We start from the raw sequence: 25,842 nt of genomic DNA on the forward strand, positions 1-25,842 counted from the left end.
ATTAATGGAACTTTTTTATGAGGGAAAATAAAGTCAGATATTTTCAAGTCGAAATTACAAACGTTAGAAGCCTTTTAAAACCTTGAATAACCTACTAGTGTGCATTTCGTGCAGTGCAGGAACATTCTCAGCACCAAAAGAGTAATCAAATGAAGATCCCACAGCTGTAATGCCTAGGCCCTATGCTTTAGCTTAGCGTGTTAACACGGTCTTGACATCCAGAGGATAGTTAGTGTTTATGTTTATGTGCAAACTTATAATTAAATCAGTAAACATTTCTGCCCAGTTTTGGCTGACAGATGATTTTCTGGTGGTTTTCGATATGAAGTTAACCCACCCTTGAATGGAATGTTGAAGGAAGAGGTAATACTGGTAGTTGAATAATCAGTTTGCAGGTGAAAGTCAAATATAAGGGCAATTCTTGGATTGGGATCTTCTAACTTCCATGCCTTTATCTTTCACTCTTTGGGCCTTATTTGTTCAAATATAAATCAAAATAAGAAGGTCATACACACAGGATCTTATCAAGCAAGCAGACCACAACAAAATACCAGTATGTGCTTTATGAATATTTATTCATTTTTCCTTATCAATTGGACTCAGTGGAACAGAAGAGTAAATAACATGTTAAACAACAATATCTTTCTCACATGGAGAATGAGTTTGCTGACCACATAAATAAATGGTCACTTGTGCTATGTGTTAGAAGACAGGAAATAACTGTGCTTGTCAGGGCATTTGAATATGAAAGGTGTGGTTCTAACCAATGTTCCAAAATAAACGATATTGAATCAAATTTATAGAGTTAAAGATTGGCTCCTTGTAAGCCTGCCCATTTACCCTTCTGCCGCCCCCTATATCTTCCAATACTGTTGAATATAGAGGGGCGAGCACATTTTTCATTAGAATTTTAATTTATTGTTTCATTGTGGTCTCCCAGGCCTGGCTCTATCACTGAGGCTAAAATAACTGAATTACCGATACGGGGACGAGGAGACTATGAATTCTATCATTATCGCCATGGCAACATGGGCTCTGAGCATGAGCTGCCAGGTTGGTATTGCGCTCTGAGCCTGAGCTCTCTCTTGCCGACTGGAGTGGAGTTCAGGCCATTGTGTTCTCAATAAAATGGGGGGGGTAAAGGGATTGCTTCTCCCCATGTGCAGGGCTGCAGGAGATATGATATCAAATGAGCGGCCAAGTTTTCTCATACGGCATTCTACGTGGAAAGACGAGGGTTTCAAAGCAAATATAACTATTGAAGGAGGGAGCTCATCAGTGAAGAGTAGCTTGAATGATCCATTGGTCCTGACTGAAAGGGTTTTCTAGTTACGTGACGGTACATGTCTTTTCTATGTAATTTACAGCCAGTTGCTGGCACATTGATTCGGTTGCCCCAACAGGTCTCCCCTTTCTGACGGAGTATCACGATGCTCCCCTCTATATTGCCATCTAGATTGTTCTTTTGACGAACACCTGTATTGCATAGTGGCGTGCTGCCGACACCACCCCCATTGATAAAAAAGGGTGGGGCAAAAGATATTCATCTAACAACAGTTGGATGCTGTGTGGCTGCATCGATTGAACAGCTCAGGGGGTGGGGTTGGATGATATATCTGTTTCATCATTGTACATAGAAATGATATTCATGGTACCCACACACAGAGAGCTAGAGAGAGAGAGAGAGAGAGAGAGGATAGGCCTACCTACTAAATCAAGAGAAGAACAATCTCAATTGATTGGACCAGAGTCAGATATGATCTTAAAATGGCTAATTGAAATGGTATTGCATATGGTATTGCATATTGATACTGATATAAATTGGATTTATAGTCTTTCGGGAACAGTGAAGCATCGTGGGAATTATCAGTAGCACCTTTTCTTTAACCAATTTTCCCAGATCTGAATGTTGATATAAATTGATGCAAGACATACAGTATGTTGAGATTTGGTGAAAGAGCTCATGCTTATACCAGTGTCTGCCCACCCAGCAGCCATTTTCCCATTCTGGTGAAATGAGTTTCAATTGCATGTGGCTCATTACTGTAAACAAACGCAGTATTAATATAAAATATGCAAATTAGTCCATATCAAATTACTGTGATTAATCACCATAGATTACACAGAAGAATCCGTAACAGTATGTATGCCTACAGGATGGGATCCATAGATTAATTTGCATCAGAACAATGAAACCATTGTCCTCATGCACTCCTTTTGATCATATTTATGCAAGAAGTGTTATAGATACTAACATGTACATTTTGTGGCTTACAACATGATACAATTAGTCCAGAGACTTCTCTTATTTCCAACTTTCCCATACAGCCACAGTTAAATCCGTCTTTCAGATCTGTCTTCTGAGTTTTATCTTCAGGTCCTTGCAATTAGGTCTCCTAAATAGTATGCGCTATAATACAGGACGTCCTTCAATTGTGCCACTTCAAAGCCAGAGAAGAGTAGGACGGGAGCTCTTGACTACAGACTGACTGGGACTCCAGGGAGGCTATTTGAGTTGAGACTGGTGAGGCACCACAAACTATGTATCCACGGTAACTCTCGCTGGTTGTTGCATCACACATCGTGTTTTGATGTAATGCATACAGTATTCTTAATAGCAGTTGGAAAGATGCCCTTGGAGAAATGGGATTGCTTAACCCATGGGTCTGGTCTACACTCTTAGAAAAAAAGGTGCTATCTAGAACCTAAAAGGGTTCTTCGGCCCGTAGGAGAACCCTCTGAAGAACCCTTTTTGGTTCCAGTTAGAACCCTTTTTTTGTTCCATGTAGAACCCTTTCCATAGAGGGTTCTGCAGCCTAAAAGGGTGCTCATATGGGGACAGCCGAATAACCCTTTGGGAACCTTTCAAATGTTAGATAGACAAGCAGCCTGATGTTATAAGGTGATAGTGTGTGTGTGTGTGTGTGTGTGTGTGTGTGTGTGTGTGTGTGTGTGTGTGTGTGTGTGTGTGTGTGTGTGTGTGTAGTTTTTGTTGGCTAATTAAGGTTGACTGTTGACTGTTAAAATGACAGTTGTAATGACTCACTGGTCATATGTGCTACATTCCTTTGGAGTAAATAGACATGCAGAATTTTCATTTGGTTGAATTCTTAGACTATTATTATTTTTTAAAACAACAACTTGACAAGTCCCTTGACTTCAATTCCATGTGTCAAATGAACTCAATATAGATCTCTGAGGGCCAAATGGTCACTCGAGTCAACTCTTTTCACATTGGTTGCATAGCAGTCACATTTTGTTGTCAAGCTGAGAATATCTCCTTCCTGTCACTTCTGTGCTTAGAATTGAGCGGTGATTAATCTCGGCTGAGGGTAACAGTACGACAACCATTGCATGGCAATTAGATGCGTTATTGTCCTTTGTGCAAGGCAACAAAAAGATTCAGAACAACAAATTGTATTTTATTTAATTAATATAATATTAATTAAATAATAATGTAATGTGCTGGGGGAGAAGGTTTGGGGATGCTTTGCATGTTCAAACAGCTGAATCTGTAACAACTGAATAATAAGGGACTTTTGGTGGTCTCGTTCTAAACATAGTTGATGCACAACCATGTGCAAACACACGTAACCTTCTGCTACCACCTATTTGCCTCCTATGGAGTTAATGTTTCAGTAATTATAAACCTCGGCAGGACCTCCAAACCTAAATAATTTCAGGATGGAATATTCTACAGGATCCTAGACAGGAGAAGCACTCCAGGATATTTTGCTAAACCGCGACTGAGCATGGTGCTGTGCGTGTTGGTGCAGTCGGGTGTGCCTTTGATAAAGAGACAGGGGAATTGTCCTTTAAATTTACTGCCCTCTTTTTACTGTACACAATAAATTATCCCCCGTGTTGCAGCCCCCTTTTCTCCACTTGCTAACACTAACTCAGTCAAAAAGCTGAAGAATTATGCCCCTAGGTCGCTGGCCACCCGAGCGCTCTGGGAAATGATTGGAGGAGAAAAATGCCATCCTGACGAACTAAGAGAGACCTTGGGAGATATATGAACAGCAAGAGGAATGGGGGAGCAGAGAAACTGAAAAAGGGAACTATGCAAGCAGCCAGACCAACAACCTTTAGATGACTGCATATCAGAGTTATTTAACCTGTAGGGCAACCTGGGAAGAAATATATTTTTTATCTTCTCTTCTTGGTCGGTCTATATCCTCCCAGGGATGATGAAACGGTGGTGTCATGGGCGTGTTTAGGTACCTTAACCATCTCTGACTGGGTCTCAGGGACAGCCATTAACCTTTCCCCTGGCAGGTGGCGAACACAGGGACAAAATAACCAAGAGGAAGTATGGCCTATTTGGATGTTCTCATTACTGGAGCCCTGTCCTCTAAGTGGGGTCGCCAGGGGTTATCACCGAATAAAAACACTGTCAAGATCGCCTGCAAAAGTTAGGAGATGACCACCACAGTGAGTGATGCTGCCAGCAGCAGGATTGGAGCCTCGCATCAGTTTTCCTGCAGAAAGGTGTAATGTAGAACTGGAATACCTTCCAAGACTGGCTAATTACAGAAAATAATGACCTCAACATTAAAGTTACATGCAAGACTAACTACTTGTCTTTGATGGTTTAGAAAGTGGTAAACCATCCACGTTCTGCCGAAAGTAAATCTGTTTCCTTTACTTTCCATTGGCTCATATTTGTCTTTAAGGAGTCCAAGACGGTAACAGATATCCTGCAAACATGCTCTTTTCATATACAACACATATTTTTAAACAACCTCGCCTCTTTTAAAAATGGACCAAAAACTGTTTTTAGAAAGATCCAACAAGCCATCTGTAAAACAACTTCCCACGGTTGCCATGATTTCGGTACCAATAGCAACCCTCTGCATTTCAGAAACATCAGAGGTGTCTTTGTAGCTTCTATAAACATGATATTTTCATGTTGATCTCTGTGCTCATGCTCAGGGTTCCCCTCATTTCATGCCCGCCATGAACTACTCCCGCCATAAAAACCACAGAAGGCAAACAAATCTGTCGGTGGTGACAAATTAAGAACCTATTGAAACCAAACACTAACATGGCATATTCAGTGAACTTGTGTGACTATATTGAACATGTCTATATAAAAGGGCAACTGAATAATTTCTCTGAGAGAATACAACATCTTATCTGTCTCGATTCTTCTCATGGATTTGATTTGAGCAAACATAAAAGCTATATGCAATGGATGCCACCATTTAAAACTATTCCTATTTCAGTCGGGAATTAAACTGACATGATTGTTTGTTGAAACTCCTCAGACTTTACCCATCTATCCACTTACTTTCATTCTGAATTATTCAAAACATTTACTTTATTTTCCTTTCAAAGGAACCGTCTTCTAGTTTTTCTTCACCAAATTGTAAGCTTACATTTGTGCCACATTCTTCCAGGGCCTATTTAAACTAACCCCAAAAGTCTGCTCTGTCCATCTTCTCTCCCCACCTTTGCATTGACGGCCTCAATTACGTTCCCCCACCCTACCCATCCACAGTATACCCCATGGGGGTAGAGGCTATACCCCATGGGGTAGAGGCTGTCCTTGGCACCAAGGAATGCAGATCCCTCCTTCAGAATGCATGGCCACCAAACTTCACCACTGCTCACTAGCTCTATCTAACAAGCAGTGCCTGGAATATGGATCTATGTGCAAGAGAATTTCTGGCCCGCTCTGAATGATTGCACACCTGTCAAGTCTATAAGGAACCCACCTGTTCCTGTTCCATGGCCAGAACTGGGCCGAAATGAGCTCGGCGGCATAGTTGACCAATGTTGAAGTTAGCTTGGAAAAATTGCTTATATTTTCTTCTTTTTTTATCAACATAAGCAAATCTAAAAAATCTATAAAACTAGGTTGCTAAAGGTTTTGTAAACAAGAAAAATGAAATGATTGGTATGAAATATGTTAACTAAAGTTATATTTAAGGTTGTTTTCAGTTCCTGTACCGTACATTCTCTCCAAGCAATAAGTTAAACATACAAAATTCAACACAAAACCCAAAGAACCCAATGTACCTATTTACACAAAAAAAACTATATGAAACATTGAGAGAGGTCCAACAGTTCAAACCTCCTACTAGCTGTTCCTCAGTGGATACCCATTCTTAACTGTGAAATCTGTCTGGAACGGCACAGACAGCAGGTGGTCAAGGATGCAGCTCTGAAAGGGAGTTTGGAGAACATTTCAGTCTGTAATCATCCCAAACATCCATGTGAGAGATGCACTGGTGTTAGTGATTGATTTCCCACTCCAACTCTCCCAAGGCCTCCGTTACGTGTGTTTTTCCTCCTTTTTGGTGCCATGGGTTATAAACCATCTGAAATCCCCCAAAATTGTTTTTCTCTGCACCATCAGATAGAATGAGAGGAGAGGGTGTTGTTTGCCATTACATTGTAATAAGACGGATGAGAGAGAGAGAGTGAGCATTGTCGAGGGGAAAATAAATAAACTCATACCCCGCTGACTCTAGGTCAGATTGAGAATGAATCAATGGACTATTAGAGCTTGAAGCCAGCCATGAAAATGCATCCATCTTGAGCGAAGAGATATAGAGGTCAGCGATGACACTGACAAGATGTGTGCTCCTGCCACAGCTCAGACGAGGCCTCTTGTCGCGCCTCATCTGGCTGTGTGCACGGCATTTGTTCTTAATGGCACCATACATCAGAATATACATAACTGTCACCCGAACAACCAAGGCCACCATGCTGTACCCATGTTGCATTTTAATTGCATAGTAGAAAAATAGCTGTACTGCCCACAATGTGTCACAAAGTTTGTTTGTGTATGGCCTGGCTATGTTGGTAACAGGCTGAGATTCAATTTAATATGAATAACTAACAGGTGGGTAGAGTATTTATCCTGCAAGCCATTCGGTGGAGGATGAGTTGAAGTTGTGTACGTAAGTAGATCGAAGTCAGCATTGCACTACTGTGATTTTGTTAAGAATACTCATTTATCTTAATTTATGAGATTGGCCATGTCAGCAGGGGAGCTCAAGTCAAACCATCCACCATGTGCCTCACTGGTCACTTCCATGCCCAAACAGGAGTTTGAATCCAAACAGGGCTCAAATTAGTATTTGCTGCTGATTCCCAGATAGGCCTGCAAGGATGACAGATGCCACACATTATGACCATCCCCTGGCTATCTTTACCCCGCCATTAATCACTGATCTCTCAGCAGTAATTACAGCACACTCTGTCTATCCCGGGCCAGCCCACTAATGAGGGTTAATGGGTTGGAGTGGCCATCATTGCACAGCTAAAATTCTACCAACGCGCACAGACACACACACGCACACACGCACACACACACACACACACACACACACACACACACACACACACACACACACACACACACACACACACACACACACACACACACACACACACACACACACACACACACACACACACACACACACACACACACACACACACGCACACACACACACACACACACACACACACACACACACACACACACACACACAATCACCTGGATCCAGTAGATAGTGCTCTACTCAGGTCATTTTCCTCTCATACCGTTCATTGTCTGCTCCCTTCTGACCACAGCCAGCCCATGGGGGTGACAATGAAAGGCAATATTGTGAACACCTTTAGTAATTACATGTCAGCCTAACAGACAGGAAACAGGAAACAATGCAGCATATCTGCCTGAGAGAGACCAGGCCATCTGGGGGCGACTTGGACGTGAAAGGGAATGCTGAGACAGCATATTTCTTCAATTAGAAACATATGAATAGTGGACTAGGATGAGGAGGAAAGGTCTGAGAGGAAATAGGAAATGTGGTTTAATATGCACTGTTGAATGGGTTGCCAATGTAGGGTTGCTTGTTGGGTGGTGGTTGTGGTTAGGGATGGGCATGGTTATCCGAATTTCCAAACGGGGCTACTTGAGTGATTCATTTAGTAACATTTTGTTTTAGGCCTGTTCTGACAATGAAAAAGCTTTGTTGTAAATTAAATTAGATTATCCTTGTGACATTGTTATCTACAAGGATATACCATGATATGTGAAATACTTTACTTAATAAAACACATTTGAATGTAGTTTTTATAACCTTGTGTTGAGCTACTCTTGCACATTTAGCCCTCCCCTCTTCCCTGACATCGGTTTGCTATTTTACACACTTTAAATAGCAATTACATACGCACACTTAATGGAGTTTCCACAAGACCTGACACAGATAAATGCCCTCCAAAAAATATCACCAGAAAACGTTTTTGTAACAGAATCAGTTCTACCATGGCAGAAAATCTGACTTGTCTGTCACTGTCTCTTTTAGACACAAACTACCATAGTAAAGCAGCCTGTCCTCTGTTAACAGTACCTCTGTCATGTGTTTTTCGTCATTCAATATAATTGGTCAAGACAGTCAAGAGCATTTTTTTTTGCCAATCCATAGGTGGTGGTGAAGTTAAGAATCAGGGAATTACTTTTTGAAGCGGCGCCCGCTACAGAATCGCCCCACTCACTATTCCTACCTACATGACCGCGTTATCAGTAACAAGCGAGGCATTGCATTGACTGGAGGGCTGAGGAGGAAGATAAAGAGGCTGCATGGAGGGCAGGCTTGCCTCTGTAATAAAAGGCCGGGCTGCATAGACAGTAGCCTCTTGTTTGATCTTTTGAAAGAGAGGCTCTTTCTTTCTCTTTAGCTCTGTCATAATGGTCTCCAAGCATATTGACTAAACTCCAGCCACAACACATTTAGTGAGATAAAAAAATGAATGAAGATTGTTGATTTATCGCTTCGGATCTTCTTTTTTTCTTACGAAGTCAAACATGGATGATATGAATTAAAAATAAACATTGAATACGTTATTCAACTGACTAGTTGTCTTGTTGCCATTGCAGTGTTTGCATGACGAGCTGAAAAGAGCAAGATTATTGTGCAATACATTTGTACTTTTTTACTTTCTGTCAATCCATCCCCCTCTCTATGTTTCCCTTCCTCGGTTCTATTCTTTCTGTCAATCCATCCCCCTCTCTATGTTTCCCTTCCTCGGTTCTATTCTTTCTGTCAATCCATCCCCCTCTCTATGTTTCCCTTCCTCGGTTCTATTCTTTCTGTCAATCCATCCCCCTCTCTATGTTTCCCTTCCTCGGTTCTATTCTTTCTGTCAATCCATCCCCCTCTCTATGTTTCCCTTCCTCGGTTCTATTCTTTCTGTCAATCCATCCCCCTCTCTATGTTTCCCTTCCTGAGTTCTATTCTTTCTGTCTTGATGCAGAGCTGCCGCATTCATTTTTTATTACGTAAAAACTGCCCACTTTCACAGCTCTACTAAATTCTCCCCTGATAAATGATGACAATTAAAGACATTTCTATGCCTTTTTTTCTCATTAAGTCGACTCTGACAACCAGCCCTGCCCATTAATACAATTTCACTATTCTGCGATTAGCTTCCGATAAACCAGGCTCGCCAACCAACCTAATGGAAGCCTGCTGATCTCACAACGCTGTGGTAATTTTTCGTATTTCTCACCAAATTGAATGACTAAAAAGCCGGAATAAGTTGGGTTATGAAGCTGACAGCTCTGTTGCCCTCTGCCCTTTTGGTAATAACTTCCCACTGGGCAGACCACGTCATTTCAACATGGATAACTGGGTAATATTTGGTTGAGACATCAATGAGATTACAACCTATATTCACCCACTCAAAAAGACAGCCAATAGTTAGTTCATTTTCCAATGTGTTATCAATATGCTTTCAACCATCTAAAAGTAAACCCAAATTCCAATGGAAAAACTATTGTTGGTTTAGTTATCATCTAAATGTGTTATCACTGTTAAAAGCCCAACACAGTTCAAATGGGAATACAATGTCAGATACTTTGTATTTATACAACAACTTAATGTGTTATCACTGCGCTTAATCTAATAGCACAGCCAAATCACCTGGATAGTCATCTGGTTACTCATTTGGTAGGTCATAGTCATAGTCACCTGGACAGTCATAAAAAGGATAGCCTTTATACGTGTATGCTGAATTCTAATCATGGCTTATCCTATATAACTACTGCTGTACACAGGTTTTATTTTCAGATACTGTCCATACTGTCTACTGTATACTCTCCATTCAAAATTGATTAACTAGATGTTGTTATTTATCGTTGCAAATGTATTGAAAATGAAAATGAAATATCAAATTTACATACACTGCAGTTCAAAAGTATAGGGTCACGTAGAAATGTCCTTGTTTTTGTCCATTAAAATAACATCAAATTGATCAGAAAAACTGTGTGGACATTGTTAATGTTGTAAATGACTATAGTAGCTGATTTTTAATGGAATATCTACATAGGCGTGCAGAGGCCCATTATCAGCAACCATCACCCCTGTGTTCCAATAGCATATTGTGTTAGCTAATCCAAGTTGATCATTTTAAAAAGGCTAATTGATCATTAGAAAACCCTTTTGCAATTATGTTAGCACAGCTGAAAACTGTTGTTCTGATTAAAGAAGCAATACAACTTGGCCTTCTTTAGACTAGTTGAGTATCTGGAGCATCAGCAAGTTTGCGGAAATGTGAAAGGAATGTAGGAGAATATAACACATTCGATCTGGTGAAAGATAATACAATGAAAAAAACAACTGTTTGAAATCTTTGAAATGCAAGAGAAAGGCCATAATGACTTATTCCAGCCCAGGTGCCATTTAGATTTTGGCCACTAGCTGGCAGCAGAGTATGTGCAATGTTTTAGACTGATCCAATGAACCATTGCATTTCTGTTCAAAATGTTGTATCGCGACTGCCCAAATGTGCCTAATTCATGTTCAAAACTGTGCACTCGCCTCAAACAATAGCATGGTATTATTTCACTATAATAGCTACTGTAAATTGGACAGTGCAGTTAGATTAACAAAAAATAAATATTTCTGCCAATATCAGATATGTCTATGTCCTGGGGAATTTTCTTGTTACTTACAAGCTCATGCTAATCGCATTAGCCTATGTTAGCTCAACCGTCCAGCAGAGGACCAATCGATCCTGAAGAAGTTAATGAAGCTGCCAGTTGAGGACTTGTGAGGCATCTGTTTCTCAAACTAGACACTCTAATGTATTTGTCCTCTTGCTCAGTTGTGCACCGGGGCCTCCCACTCCTCTTTCTATTCTGGTTAGGCCCAGTTTGCGCTGTTCTGTGAAGGTGGTAGTACACAGCTTTGTATGAGATCTTCAGTTTCTTGGCAATTTCTCACATGGAATAGCCTTAATTCCTCAGAACAAGAATAGACTGACGAGTTTCAGAAGAAAGTTATTTGTTTCTGGCCATTTTGAGCCTGTAATCGAAGCCACAAATGCTGATGCTCCAGATACTCAACTAGTATAAATAAATCAGCCCAGAGTTTTCAGCTGTGCTAACATGATTTAAAAATGGTTTTCTAATGATCAATTAGCATTTTAAAATAATAAACTTGGATTAGCTAACACAACGTGCCATTGGAATACAGGAGTGATGGTTGCTGATAATTGGCCTCTGTATGCCTGTGTAGATATTCCATAAAAAATATGCCATTTCCAGCTACAGTAGTAATTTACAACATTAACAATGTCTACACTGTATTTCTGATCAATTTGATGTTATTTTAATGGACAAAAATGTATTTTTCTTTCACAAACAAGGACATTTCTAAGTGATCCCCAAACTTTGAACGGTAGTGTAAGTATTCACACACCTGAGTCAATACTTTGTAGAAGCACCCTTTGCAGTGATGTGTTGGTTCGGATTTGCCCCAAACATAACACTTTGTATGCAGAAAGAAAAGTGAATTGCTTTGCCACATTTTTTGCAGTATTACTTTAGTGCCTTGTTGCAAACAAGATGCATGTTTTGGAATATGTTTTATTCTGTACAGGCTTCCTTATTTTCCCTCTGTAAATTAGGTTAGTATTGTGGAGTAACTACAATGTTGTTGATCCATCCTCAGTTCTATCACAGCCATTCAACTCTGTAACTGTTTTAAAGTCACCCTTGGCCTCATGATGAAATCCATGAACAGTTTCCTTCCTCTCTGGCAACTGAGTTAGGAAGGACACCTGTGTCTTTGTAGTGACTGGGTGTATTGATACATCATCTAAAGTGTAATTAATAACTTCTAATGAATAACTTTACCGTGCTCAAAGGGATATTCATTGTCTGCTTTTAGGTGCCCTTATTTGTGAGGCATCAGAAAACCTCCCTGGTCTTTGTGGTTGAATCTGTGTTTGAAATTCACTGCTCGAGTGAGGGACCTTGCAGATATGAGGTAGTCATTCAAAAATCATTTGACACACTATTATTGCACACAGAGTTAGTTCATGTAACTTATATGACTTGTTAAGCAATGTTTTACTCCTGAACATATTTAGGCTTACCTTAACAAAGGGGTTGAATACTTATTGACTTTAATTTTTAATTAATTTGTTCAAAAAAAAAAAAAAAAAAAAAAAAAAAAAAATATATATATGAAAAATAGACTTTGATATTATGGGGTATTGTGTGTAGGCCAGTGACAAAAAAATCTCAATTGAATCCCTTTTAAATTCAGTCTGTAACACAACATAATGTGGAAAAGGTTAAGGGGTGTGAATACTTTCTGAAGGCACAATATATATTTATATATACTCTGGTCTGGAAGCTAAATTCCTGCAATTTTATAAATTTTCCCATGGGGTTTTGTACTGTGTATTTAAATACTGTATTCTCGACATGGCTCATTCTAATATTTATATTACTGTACATTACATTTTAATTATACTGTTTATACACTCCGCATATTTATTTATATACTGGATTCTTGACATAGCTCACTCTAATATATCTACTGCTGTACATATCCAAAACCAGTTTGTATACAAATAAATAATTGAAATGTTGGATTCACATCTCCATCACAAACAAAACTCTAAGTTACAGAATAGGACTAAATCAAATCAAATCCAACTTTAAATGCACTTGAAATAAAGTTTGATTTGAATTAGTGCGATTCTTTAAACATAGATTTTTGGTTGAGATGGAGACGTGAATCCAACATTTTAATTATTAACTTGAAGATGATTAACTTGCATTTGAAATCAACCAAAGCTTTAAACCTTTAGGCCTATATCTATTGTCAATTTTTTGTTGAACCCTGGGTTGAATTGAAACAATAGCTGTTTCAATGACTTGGCAAATGCTATATAGGCCTAAATAGTATCATTGATAATATATGACTTATAAAGTATGGTCACATTTCATTTGCTCTATTAAACACACCCTTTGTTATGACTTTGATGGCAACAGTGAATCTATTTAGTTATGAAGAGATCTCTCAATAATCATTCTCATGATAGCACATTGTTGGTAGTCAGTGACAAATATCAAAGCAGGGCTTGGTTAAAACCCTGGATGGGAGGCCACATGAATAGCTGTAGATAGATCAATTCTCCAGCAGGAGGTGCTTCCCACCCTATTGTTTTTTTCTTCTGATAGTGGATATAAGGTTGAAGATCTTACGTTGTTTCAAAGGTACAAATTCAATATATTTTATGCAAAGTTTGTCTATGTGTCACGCCCTGGCCACAGAGAGGCTTTTATTCTCTATTTTGGGTAGGCCAGGGTGTGACTAGGGTGGGCATGCTAGTTTCTTTATGTCTATGTTTTCTATTTCTATGTTTCTCTACTCTATGGAGTAGGTCTCCCCAGCCTGGTTCATCCTGTGCCGCCTCCAAGGACCAGGCCTTCAGTAGGTCTCCCCAGCCTGGTGAGTCCTGTGCCTGCTCCACGGGCCAGTCTGGGGCCTGCAGCGACGGTCCCCAGTCCGGGGCCCGCAGCGTCGGTCCCCAGTCCGGGATCGGCGATGAGGGTCCCCACACCAGAGGCGCCACCAAAAGGGGGGGGGGGGGGGTCTATGTCCCGCACCAGAGCCGCCGCCGTAAGGGATGTCCACCCGGACCCTCCCCTTTAAAGTCAGGTTTTGCGGCCGGACCTTTGGGGGGTACTGTCACGCCCTGGCCATAGAGAGGCTTTTATTCTCTATTTTGGGTAGGCCAGGATGTGACTAGGGTGGGCATTCTAGTTTCTTTATTTCTATGTTTTCTGTTTCTATGTTTTGGCCGGGTATGGTTCTCAATCAGGGACTGTCTATCATTGTCTCTGATTGGGAATCATACTTAGGCAGACTTTTTTCCTTTGTATTTTGTGGGTAGTTGACTTTGTTAGAGGCCTGTATAGCCCTATTAAGCGTCACATTCGTTTTCTTGTTTTTGTTGGCGACATTCCTAAATAAAAATAAATGTACGCTCACCACGCCGCACTTTGGTCCGGTCATTTCCCTGATGACGTTCGTGACACTATGTTGAAAATGGGTTAGCATGATGACATAATCCTGTGGTTGAAGTTTCCACTTCAAAAAAACTGTTTAGGTCGATAACTTTTTTCAAATATAATGTAATTTTCACTAGATTCCACGTCACAATACGTTGACAAATTACTTAGAAACAACGCTGATTTAACCAGTTTGTGCCAAGTGGGTAGCTCTTTCGCTTTCTACGCCTTCTCCGACTGCAGTAGCTGTAGCTGAAAGCAGTCAGCACAAGCATTTATTGTGCAGGGGTGGATTGTGGTCGCACCCATTACACTACTTGCGTAAGTCATTACTCTTGACATTTAATTGTCTTGGTCATCTGTCTAAAAATTAAGAGAGAGAGATGGAGCCAGGTTGAGGTGATAGTGGAGAGTGTGGCTACACTCGACTACAGTGTGGTGTCTTCTCATAATAAAATTCTAGCCGCCATCTTAGAGGGATCCTAAAGTTTATGATGCACAGTTTATGATGGCAATTTTCATGGTTGAATGTGAAACACACCATATGGACAGCGTAGTCACATTTACAAAAACAAGTGACTCAAATGCAGAGGCAGCTCAATTCGTCTCAGAGTTTCAATTTGCTTTGGATGCTGGTCAGTTAGCAGGGAATGTTTGCTTCAAGGCTTTGATTCTACCAGGGACCTGTAAACATATTACATGATTTGATTAGAATGATATATTCATGCCTGTTTTAATATCAGTCTTGACATAAAACAAATCATGAACCACCAATTGATTTACGCATTTTACCGGCAGATAATACTTTGCAGTATGATTTAATTATGAATTTATCCAGCATGATGAATTACTGTTCTAGAATAAATGGTAGAAAACCTCTTAATGACAGATCCCTTGACGACTATCATTAATCATCCTTTGTCAATCGGCAGGTGATTCATTATCCAGTCCAGTCCACAACTGCACTTCAAAACTAACCAATACCTCAGCTGTTTCAAGGTAGCCTACCTACAACGTGGCTCATTTGACACCAAAATAATATCAGTGGGGCAGGTGGAAAAGAAATCGAAGAGCTCCATTCTCAATCTAGGAATGAACCCCAATTTTAGCTTGATTTGCAGGTGTAAGCATCAGGGGAGATTGAATGCCACCTCTCATTGAAGCCAGGAAAGTTTGAGGCCTACCACGGTACTGCAGGCATTGTCAGCAGAAAACAGGATCCCCATTATAGTGAATGGGAAAATGGCAATCTTCGTCGTCAGTCTTTGTGTAAAAAAAAAGTGTTTTTACAAGACAATCATGGTACCAATAATTGCTTCTAATACACCAGATGTATTTCATTGAACCAATTATTTAAAAAATCACACACAAAATAAGTTATAAGGATGATTTAGATGCTAAAGGCAGCCTGCAGTACACCGGTCGGCCTTCAACTTGAGTTACTCACTGAAAGGGGGCAGCACTGAGCTAGCATGCAATGTCACTTCCTGGAGTAGCTCAAACTGTGCATGTTATGTCTCCGTGAGACGTCATCTTAACCAACTTAATTTGTCTTCAATGTGCTATTGAGTCTTCACATAGAAATTAATGGTGTCACGTGATCAATGGCTTTGTTATGTCCATTCATATACAGTACCAGTCAAAAGTTTGGACACATCTACACATTCAAAGGTTTTTTCTTTATTTTTACTATTTTCTACATTGCATAATAATAGTGAAGACATCAACACTATGAAATTACACATATGGAATCATGTAGTAACCAAAAAAGTGTGAAACAAATCAAAACATATTTTATATTTGAGATTCTTCAAAGTAGCCACCCTTTGTCTTGATGACAGCTTTGCACACTCTTGGCATTCTCTCAACCAGCTCCATGAGGTAGTCACATAGAATGCATTTCAATTAACAGGTGTGCCTTGTTAAAAGTAAATTTGTGGAATTTCTTTCCTTTTTAATGTGTTTGAGCCAGTCAGTTGTGTTGTGACAACGTAGGGGTGGTATACAGAATATAGCCCTATTGGTAAAATACCAAGTCCATATTATTGCAAGAACAGCTCAAAGAAGCAAAGAGAAATGACAGTCCATCATTACTTTAAAGCATGAAGGTCAGTAGATCCGGAAAATGTCAAGGATTTTGAAAGTTTCTTTAAATGCAGTCGCAAAAACCATCAAGCGCTATGATGAAATTGGTTCTCATGATGACCGCTACAGGAAAGGAAGACCCAGAGTTACGTCTGCTGCAGAGGATAAGTTCATTAGAGTTAACTGCACCTCAGAATGCATCCCAAAGAAATGCTTCACAGTGTTCATGTAACAGACACATTTCAACATCAACTGTTCAGAGGAGGCTCATGATCAAATTGCTGCAAAGAAACCACTACTAAAGACACCCAGACTTGCTTGGGCCAAGAAACACGAGCATTGGACATTAGACCGGTGAAAATCTGTCCTTTGGTGTGATGAGTCCAAATTTGAGATTTGTGGTTCCAACCACCTGGTCTTTGTGAGATGCAGAGTAGGTGAATGGATGAACTCCACAAGTGTGGTTCCCACCTTGAAGCATGGAGGAGGAAGTGTGATGGTGTGGGGGTGCTTTGCTGGTGACACTGTCTGTGATTGACTTAGAATTCAAGGCACTCTTAATCAGCATGGCTACCACAGCATTCTGCAGCGATACGCCTTCCCATCTGGTTTGCGCTTAGTGGGACTATCATTTGTTTTTCAACAGGACAATGACCCAACACTCCTCCAGGCTGTGTAAGGACTATTTGATCAAGAAGGAGAGGGAGGGAGTGCTGCATCAGATGACCTGGCCTCCACAATCATCCAACCTCAATCCAATTTAAATGGTTTGGGGTGATTTGGACCGCAGAGTGAAGGAAAAGCATCCAAAAAGTGCTTAACATATTTGGGAAGTCCTTCAAGACTGTTGGAAAAGCATTCCAGGTGAAGCAGGTTGAGAGAATGCCAAGAGTGTACAAAGCTGTCATCAAGGCAAAGGGTGGCTACTTTGAAGAACGTAAATATAAAGTATATTGTGTTATTTGTTTAACACTTTTATGGTTACTACATGATTCCATATGTATGTTATACAATGTAGAAAATAGTAAGAATTAAGAAAAACCCTTGAATGAGTAGTAGTGTCTAAACTTTTGACTGGTACTGAATACAGTCATTGGTAAGCATTTAGCTAGCTCTACTTGACTAATCTCGATGCCAGTCAGCCAGGTTGCAAATGAAAAGCACACACAGGGATCCTTCATCCATCGCACACTTTAAAGGGCTAAATGAAGGAATGTGGGGCTAAAACACAAAGCCCTTATTTTTAACTAGGCTCAACCCTGCTGGCAGGCAGTGCTGCAGTGTACTGCAGACCACCAGTGGTGTGTTTTCATACCAGGGTGTACAATTAAAATGTTTCAGAAGTGCAGATTTGGCTTAGCAGCAACAGAGCCCCCCGGGCGAGGTTAGAGGCACCTCATAATAAGATGGAGGGGTAGACGCCAAAGCCAGACAGATTACTGCCAGGAAAGGAAGAGAACACACCATTTATTAAATGATGCCCACTTTTGTTGGTTACCAGACGCTGCCAGGCACTAACAAACACTATCGTGATGACAGAGAGAGAGAGAGATCTTTGACTCGTCAATTTAGCATACGCCTTGTGATCGAGATATGACAATGTTATCATTACGGTAGGATGACTTTGGGTTTGATTATAGAGCCAAACGATTCACATCAATTGTAAAGTGTAGAAAAAACATGGCGTGGAAACCAAGTCTTTAATCCATGATTACTAGCATTTGCCATGTTACTGGCTTATAACAAAAACGGTCTATCTTCTTTTTTCAACTCATGCAGGCTACTTTATGTTATGTACTGTACATGCACTGTGAGAAACATTTGTATGTAGTTCAGTGAGCCGCTCTGTTACTATCAGCCCAAACCGCACTGATTCCATATTCCTTTTATCTACTTTGATCTAGTTTTTCAGGGAGGCTTCTCGGAATTTCATTCGTGGTCTTGTCACAGCTTTAATTACATTGAGAAAATCCTGTTCGGACATCGAAGATGAACAAAGAAGCCCTTTCCTCGATAGAATTGGCAACGCCGAGATACTGGACATAGACCTACTGCTTAATAACACATTTTTCATACACCACCATCCTTTTATATTACATTAAGATGAGCTGAAAACATGTTAGAAAAATGCCAGGATCTTGAAATATCAAAATAATACCACATATGTTCTGATCTATATATCTATCATGGAATTGGACCCAGAGTGAGCCTCCATTCCTCAACACGTTCTAATCCAACAGGCTCACTGTGACACCTTTGTTGCACTGCACAGATGGCCTAGTTTGGAACAGCCTGCGATGAGAGTTCCACCGAGATGTTTATTTACTTCTGCATTTGTTCCAATTCTTTTCGGAATCCCTCCACACCCCATATAATTAAAAATAGTCCAGCATCTCCGCCTGGTGCTCTAATTCCACGGCCTCTTTGAGAAAATGAATGATGTACGATACCACAATATTAACAATATTACACATTTCTCAAAACGATATATCTTCTGGGAGCAAATATACTTTGTCAGTGTATAATGCAAGGAGAAGAACATTCATATTGTGGTGAGAAAGATTGCCAACCCATCACTTTCACCTGTGTAATATTGGATACCTTACTTTGTTTATCATCTGACTGTAGGGATCTATGGCACGTGTTATGTCAGACAAACAAAGGAAGAGGCGTATAGCAGCCATGGTGTACAGCATTAGCTCCAGCTTCAAAAGATAATACCTCATTATTGTGAGCAACATAGGAACGCATCAGTGCCAACGATGAGTACTTCACTGAGTTGCTTGGATATGATTGGCCTACATTATCTGCATATGTCTACACACCATAATGGAGGCTTACCATAAACAGGAACAAAGCATTATGGGAGCCATCATTCAAATGAGCTATGTTCAGAGCTCTACAGAAAAAGTAAAGGCAGCCACAGTTCTTGGATTTGTTTGAAAGGAATGGATTCTTCAACCGGCAAAGTAAAGACGCAGATGTTCCAGATTCAGTTTTTTATTCTACTGAGTATTTGCCTCTAACTTTTGTGATTTTCTGTAGACTTTAGAGTGTTCCCGGAAATGGCTTTGAACATACATTAGTCACTCGAATACGATCACATTTGACGGTCTGATACACCAATAAGGGCAATCTGAGTCTAGAGATACTTGTGAAGCAGAATCTGTCTCCAAACACAATAAGAATAGTTGGCTTCAAGCAGATTGAAATTTATTATTTTGCTCGAACAGGGCAGAGGATAGGAACCTGATGTATCAATCTCAACCCTATAAAAAAATGGGCATCAGCCCCGGAGTGAGAGATAGTGAAATATAGGCCATTGAAGTGAACAACTGCAAGGTGATTGTCATTGTTCAGCAAAACACTGTGCTGCTTGGCAGTAGCATATAGAAGGTAATACATTCATTTGGTTAAGAAGGGCTCCAATGTAACACATCGATCTGTCATGCAGGGGGAGTAGATTGATTGCGTCCCCCATGGAGAGTGACCTAGTCTCGGATTACATCATAACTCTGACGCCACTGTGAATAATAAACAACAAATCTGGATTTATAGTCTGGTGAGAGATTCAAGGCTATCTATCGTCTATGAGACTGCTTGCTTCATGAAACAGTTGAGATTTTTTGTAGAGTAAAACTTAATCCTCCTTCAACAGGGTGACAATTAAAATAATATAGAGCTGATTATGAGACAAATTACAAATAACTTCTAAATGGGCGCATTTTTTCTCAGTTTATAAAAGTACAGATTAAGAGTTTCATGCAAATGCTGTGCCAATGAAGCCAATTAAAAGCCAACAGGACAACAGCACTGACACTTCATTCTTCCACACTAACACTGGTTCCCTCACAGCTGTATTGGAGCATAGAGGAAGTTCATTGGAACAGCAAATGGAACAGAGGTTAAAGGAGCACATCTGAATTACTCCCATTTCATCCATCAGCTGTAATTGTTGGCACTGTGAATGCATTCCATGTTCCATTGAGAACAGCAGCATTTCCCTTTTTCCATCGAGGACTTTAAAGCTTGTAATGCAAGATATCTATTGTATTCACTATTGCCGCAAGAGCCATTATCAGAAAATGAGAACTCTGAAGAAAGGTGTCAGGGTAGGTCCTCATCATCAGCCAAACAAATTATTTCAAGGCTGAGTATCTGCTGAAAAAATGTATTATCTTGACATGGGTCACAATGTAAACGCTTTGAATCCAGATATTTGGTTGCATTCAGCACTCCAATACGAACCATTACTAGAAAACAAGAACTAAGGTGTGGGAATTAGTCCTCATCATCAGCCAAAGAAGATACATTTTTATCAGCCAAAGAAGATACATTCTTTTCAAAACAGATAAAAAGCAAGACAGAGTATCTGCTGAAATAACGTAATATCTTGACATGGGTCACAACTTAAAAGCATTGAATGCAGATAAGCGTGAGCCCTTACTAGAGAACGAGAACTTTGAACAAAGGCGTGCAGATAGGTTCTCATTTTTTATTTATTTGTATTTATTTAACCTTTATTTAACTAGGCAAGTCAGTTAAGAATAAATTCTTATTTACAATGACTCATCAGCCAAAGACGACATTGTCCCCACAGTGAAGGTTTTTCCCAACCAAAAGCCATGAGTTAGTGGTGAAATTTGAGCTATGCTAAAAGGGCTAACAACCGCATTCAACTCTGGGGACACGGACGCTTACAAGATATCTGGCTACAACCTCCATAAATCCATCAGACAAAGGAAAGGACAATACAGGAACAAGCTGGAATCTTACTACAACGGATCCTACACACAATGCATGGGGCAGGGATTGCAGACCATTACGGATTACAAGGTGAGATCCAGCTGTGTTTTACCCACCGATGTCCCCCTACCAGATGAGCTGAATGCTTTTTATGCTCGTTTTCAGGCGACCAACACAGAGCCGTGAATGAGAGCTCCTGCTATCCTTGAAGATTACTTTATGTGATCTCGCTCTGCTTGGCTGACATAAGAAAGAATTTTACTCGCAGGGCAGGGGGACCAGACGGAACACCCGGGCGCCTCCTCGGGCAACTCCTCAGGATATGCGCAGACTAGGGGGACCACATGTCCCGGATTGTGCAGGACAGTCCAGCATTTTGGTCCTTTGTCACATGTTCCGCAACCAAACAATCATGTCCCACATTTTATCATCAAATTCAGACATCACCACCAAAAAAAAGGTTGATCTGTCCCGTATTTCAGTCAGCCATTTCAACCTGTCTCTTGCAGTCACATTGCGCGTATGAAAATATTTTATAAGGATGTTGTAGCCTATTCTACTGGTGATGTTAAACACTCCAATCCAATCGTTGCTGAGATCTGATATCCTGCGCAGTGCAAGAGGAGATGTAGGCCAGTGTCATTGGCCTATCTTCAACCAATCATATTTCTCAAATCTTTTTGGACTAAATTCTAGCTGAACTTGGAGAGGAGGGTTAGGCCTCCTAAAGATTTAACTACTTACAAAAAGCGTTCTTCTGATGACGACCTACAAAAATAAGTAAATAGCCGTATTAGACTGAAAGATATAAGGTAATTTCATCAAACTTGTGAGGCTCTCCATGCTCATTATTTGTTCATTCAACATATTTGCTGCTACTTCACTCAATCCCGTTTTAAAAGACTCCCATCCTAACTGTTTTACATTTCCTGAGAGCAACCAGAAATGTTTCCTTGGCCAAATATTTAGAGTAGATTTTCATAAAACAGCCACATATGAGCACCACTTCTCACAATGGTGCTGGTTTAGTAAAGTTAGATCAAAGCTAAATCAATGTCTTGGAAGATCACAATGATATTATAACATTACTGTTACACCCCCCAAAAAATTATGAAATTTTATCATGCGGGAAAATTCAACAATGCACACGCACTAGGCAGAATGTGCTTTGATTTGAAACACAATACAGGAAGGCTATGTAGTTTGTTAACAGCATCTGCTCTAATTTGCTCACAAAACAGTAATTCAAGGAGATCTAAATGCATATTCCCACAAAACTGATTGATATCAAATGATTGGCATGCAGATGCAGTTTGGACATTTCACTGGTAAAACGTGAAGAATTATCATCCATGATTGACAGTGATGATGCCATGGCCTAATTTGGTGTTTGAAGGTATTAAAATAAGGTATTTTATTTAGACAATAGGTAGACAATTGGAGGATGCATTTTATGCATATTCTACAATGAAATTCAATCTCTGTCGGTACAAAATTTAAAGACATTATGACATCATTTACATTGCTCTCTGGGGGGGTTACACCATCCCGCAAATGTCTCGCAAAATCATCCTATTTTAAAACTTCTTTAGGGATAGGGTCTATTTTCCTGAATTTCTGCCTGACTGACGTGCCCAAAGTAAACTGCATGTTACTCAGTCCCAGAAGCCAGGATATGCATATAATTGGTAGAATTGGATAGAAAACACTTTGAGGTTTGTAGAAATGTTAAAATAATGTCTGAGACATTAAACCTCTCTAGGCTAGGGGGTGGTATTTTCACATCCGGATGAAAAGCATGCCCAAAGTAAACTGCCTGCTACTCATGCTCAGAAGCTAGGATATGCATATTATTGGTAGATTTGGTTAGAAAACACTCTGAAGTTTCTAAAACTGTTTGAATAATGGCTATGAGCATAACATAACTTGTATGGCAGGTGAAACCCCGAGGACAAACCATCCAGGAAATGTTTATTTTTGAGGTGACAGTGTTTTCAATAGGTTTTCTATGTGGATCTAGATTTCTAAGGCACTTGGTTGCAGTTCCTATTGCTTCCACTAGATGTCAACAGTCTTTAGAAATTGGTTGATGTTTTTCCTTTGAGTAATGAAGAAGTAGCCATTTCCTATCTGGGTGGATAGCCAAGTGTACTGTTGTGGTTGGGGCATGCGACTTGAAAGCTTGCTCCACTTTGTTTTTATCTGCTATTGAACGCAGTTTGTCCCGTCTTAAATTTGATCGATTATTTCCATAAAAAAATACCTAAAGTTGGATTAGGAAAGTTGTTTGAAATGTTTGGACAAAGTTTACAGGTAACTTATTAGATAATGTGTAGTCATGTCTGACGAGTTGGAACCAGTGTTTTTCTGAATCAAACGCGCCAAATAAATGGACATTTTGGAGATAAAACAATGGAATTTATTGAACAAAAGGACCATTTGTGATGTTTATGGGACATATTGGAGTGCCAACAGAGACGCTCTTCAAAGGTCAGGCATGAATTATATCGTTATTTCTGAGTTTTGTGTCGCGTCTGGCGGGTTGAAATATGATTGTCATGTGTTTGTTTGATGGGGTGCTGTCCTCAGATAATAGCATGGTTTGCGGCCACCTTTTTGAAATCTGACACGGTAGCTGGATTAACAAGAAGTAAAGGTTTAATTTGGTGTATTGCACTTGTGATTGTATAAAAGTTAAATATTTCTAATAATTTAATTTGAATGTGGCGCTTTGCCATTTCCCCGGATGTTGTCAAATTAATCCCGTTAACGGGATTTGATCCCTAAGAAGTTTTAACACAATTGATATGGCAGGTGAAATTGAGGTCCCAGGCTCTTATAATGGAAAACTATGGGTCCTATGTAATTTCAGCTCCCATATTGCAATTCCTATGGCTTCCACTAGATGTCAGCAGTCTTTGTTCATTGTTTCAGGCTTGTTTCTTCAAAAACGAGCAAGAATTTGACGTTTTTTTTAGGAAGAGTCCTGGTACAATATCAGTCTGTTCGCACGCCACGAAGAGGACGCGCGATTACTAATTTTAGTTTTCTATTGAACATACTTCTTTCCGTATGAAATATTATAGTTTATTTACATTTTAGAATACCCAAGGATTAAATAGAAACCTTTGACTTCACTAGTTTGACTTTAGTTTAGTTTAGCGGTAGCTTTTTGGACTCCTTTGTCTGCACGTTGAATGAGTGGATTACTGAAATCGATGGCGCCAACTAAACTGACTTTTTGGGATATAAAGAAGGATTTTATCTAACAAAACAACCATTTATGTTGTAACTGGGACGCTTGGGATTGCAAACAGAGGACGATTTTCAAAAGTACATTATTTATTTAATTGCTATATGTGATTTTGTGAAGCCTGTGCTGGTTGAAAAATATGTTGATGTGGGGCGCCTTCCTCAGACAATCGCATGGTATCCTTTCGCTGTAAAGCCTATTGTAAATCGGAAAACGCAGTTAGATTAACAATAATTTAAGATTTTAAATGATATTTGAATTGCGCATCCTCCAATTTCACCGGATGGTGTCGCCTGGTGTCCCGCTAGAGAGATGCCTATCCCGTGTTGTCACCCTAGAGTACACCAGTTGGCAAGTGTCTTTATGGACATATTCAACCTCTCACTGTCCCAGGCTGTAATCCCAACATGTTCAATGGCTGTAATCTCAACAAGACCACCATTGTTCCAGTCCCAAAGCAATCTATGGTAATCTGACTCAATTAACTTCGTCCAGCAGCACTCTGTAATCTGTAATAAAGAACTCAAAAAACTCCATCATACCAGACACCAAGGATCCACTCCAATTTGCATACCGCCATAATAGATCCACAGACAGCCATCTCAATTGCAATTGGATCCTGGACTTCCTGACGGGCAGACCCCCAGTGGTGAGGGTAGGCAACAACACCTCTGCCACACTGACTCACAACATGGGGGCCTCCCAGGGGTGTATGCTTAGTCCCCTCCTGTACTCCCTGTCATCCTGGACTGTGAGGCCAGAAATGACACCAACTCCATCATTAACTTTGTTGGTGACACAACGGTGTCACCGACAATGATAAGACAGTCTGCAGGGAGAAGGTAAGATCCCTGGCAGAGTGGTGCCAAGACAATAACCTCTCCCTCAACATCAGCAAAACCAAGGAGGTTATCCTAGACTACAGGAAACAACCCCATCTAGGACCTTACATTGTCCAACTATACCGGAACGGCACCTCTTTGGAGCTGATGAGGGCCCGTGTCTTGCCATTTCCTGCTCAACGTTGCTTTTTTATGGCTATTTTTGCATTAATTATAATTTAATTTTGTTTGCTCAGAATATTACTGACAAACTCTTCTGGAACATGAATCGGAAGCTACACACTTATCTCTCAGCCTCCCAGATCTGAAAAACTACATTCGCTCCTTTGTTCCCCTCACAGCAGGCTTACCTCTTTCTGCTAGCTGAGATGACCTAACGCAACACCGACGACAAACAAGAGGAAGGAAAAGGGAACTCCAAGCTAGGCTGAAAACACGGGCTACATGTCCATCTCTTCCTAGTATCCTGATGGCTAATGTCCAACCACTGGAAAAAAAACTTTGTGAACTCCTTAATGGACTCAGACTTGCGTCACATGTGGCAAGGACTACAGACTATCACAGACTACAAAGAAAAATCCAGCTGT

The sequence above is a fragment of the Oncorhynchus kisutch genome, linkage group LG11 (genome assembly GCF_002021735.2).
Source record: "Oncorhynchus kisutch isolate 150728-3 linkage group LG11, Okis_V2, whole genome shotgun sequence".
Taxonomy (NCBI): Eukaryota; Metazoa; Chordata; class Actinopteri; order Salmoniformes; family Salmonidae; genus Oncorhynchus; species Oncorhynchus kisutch.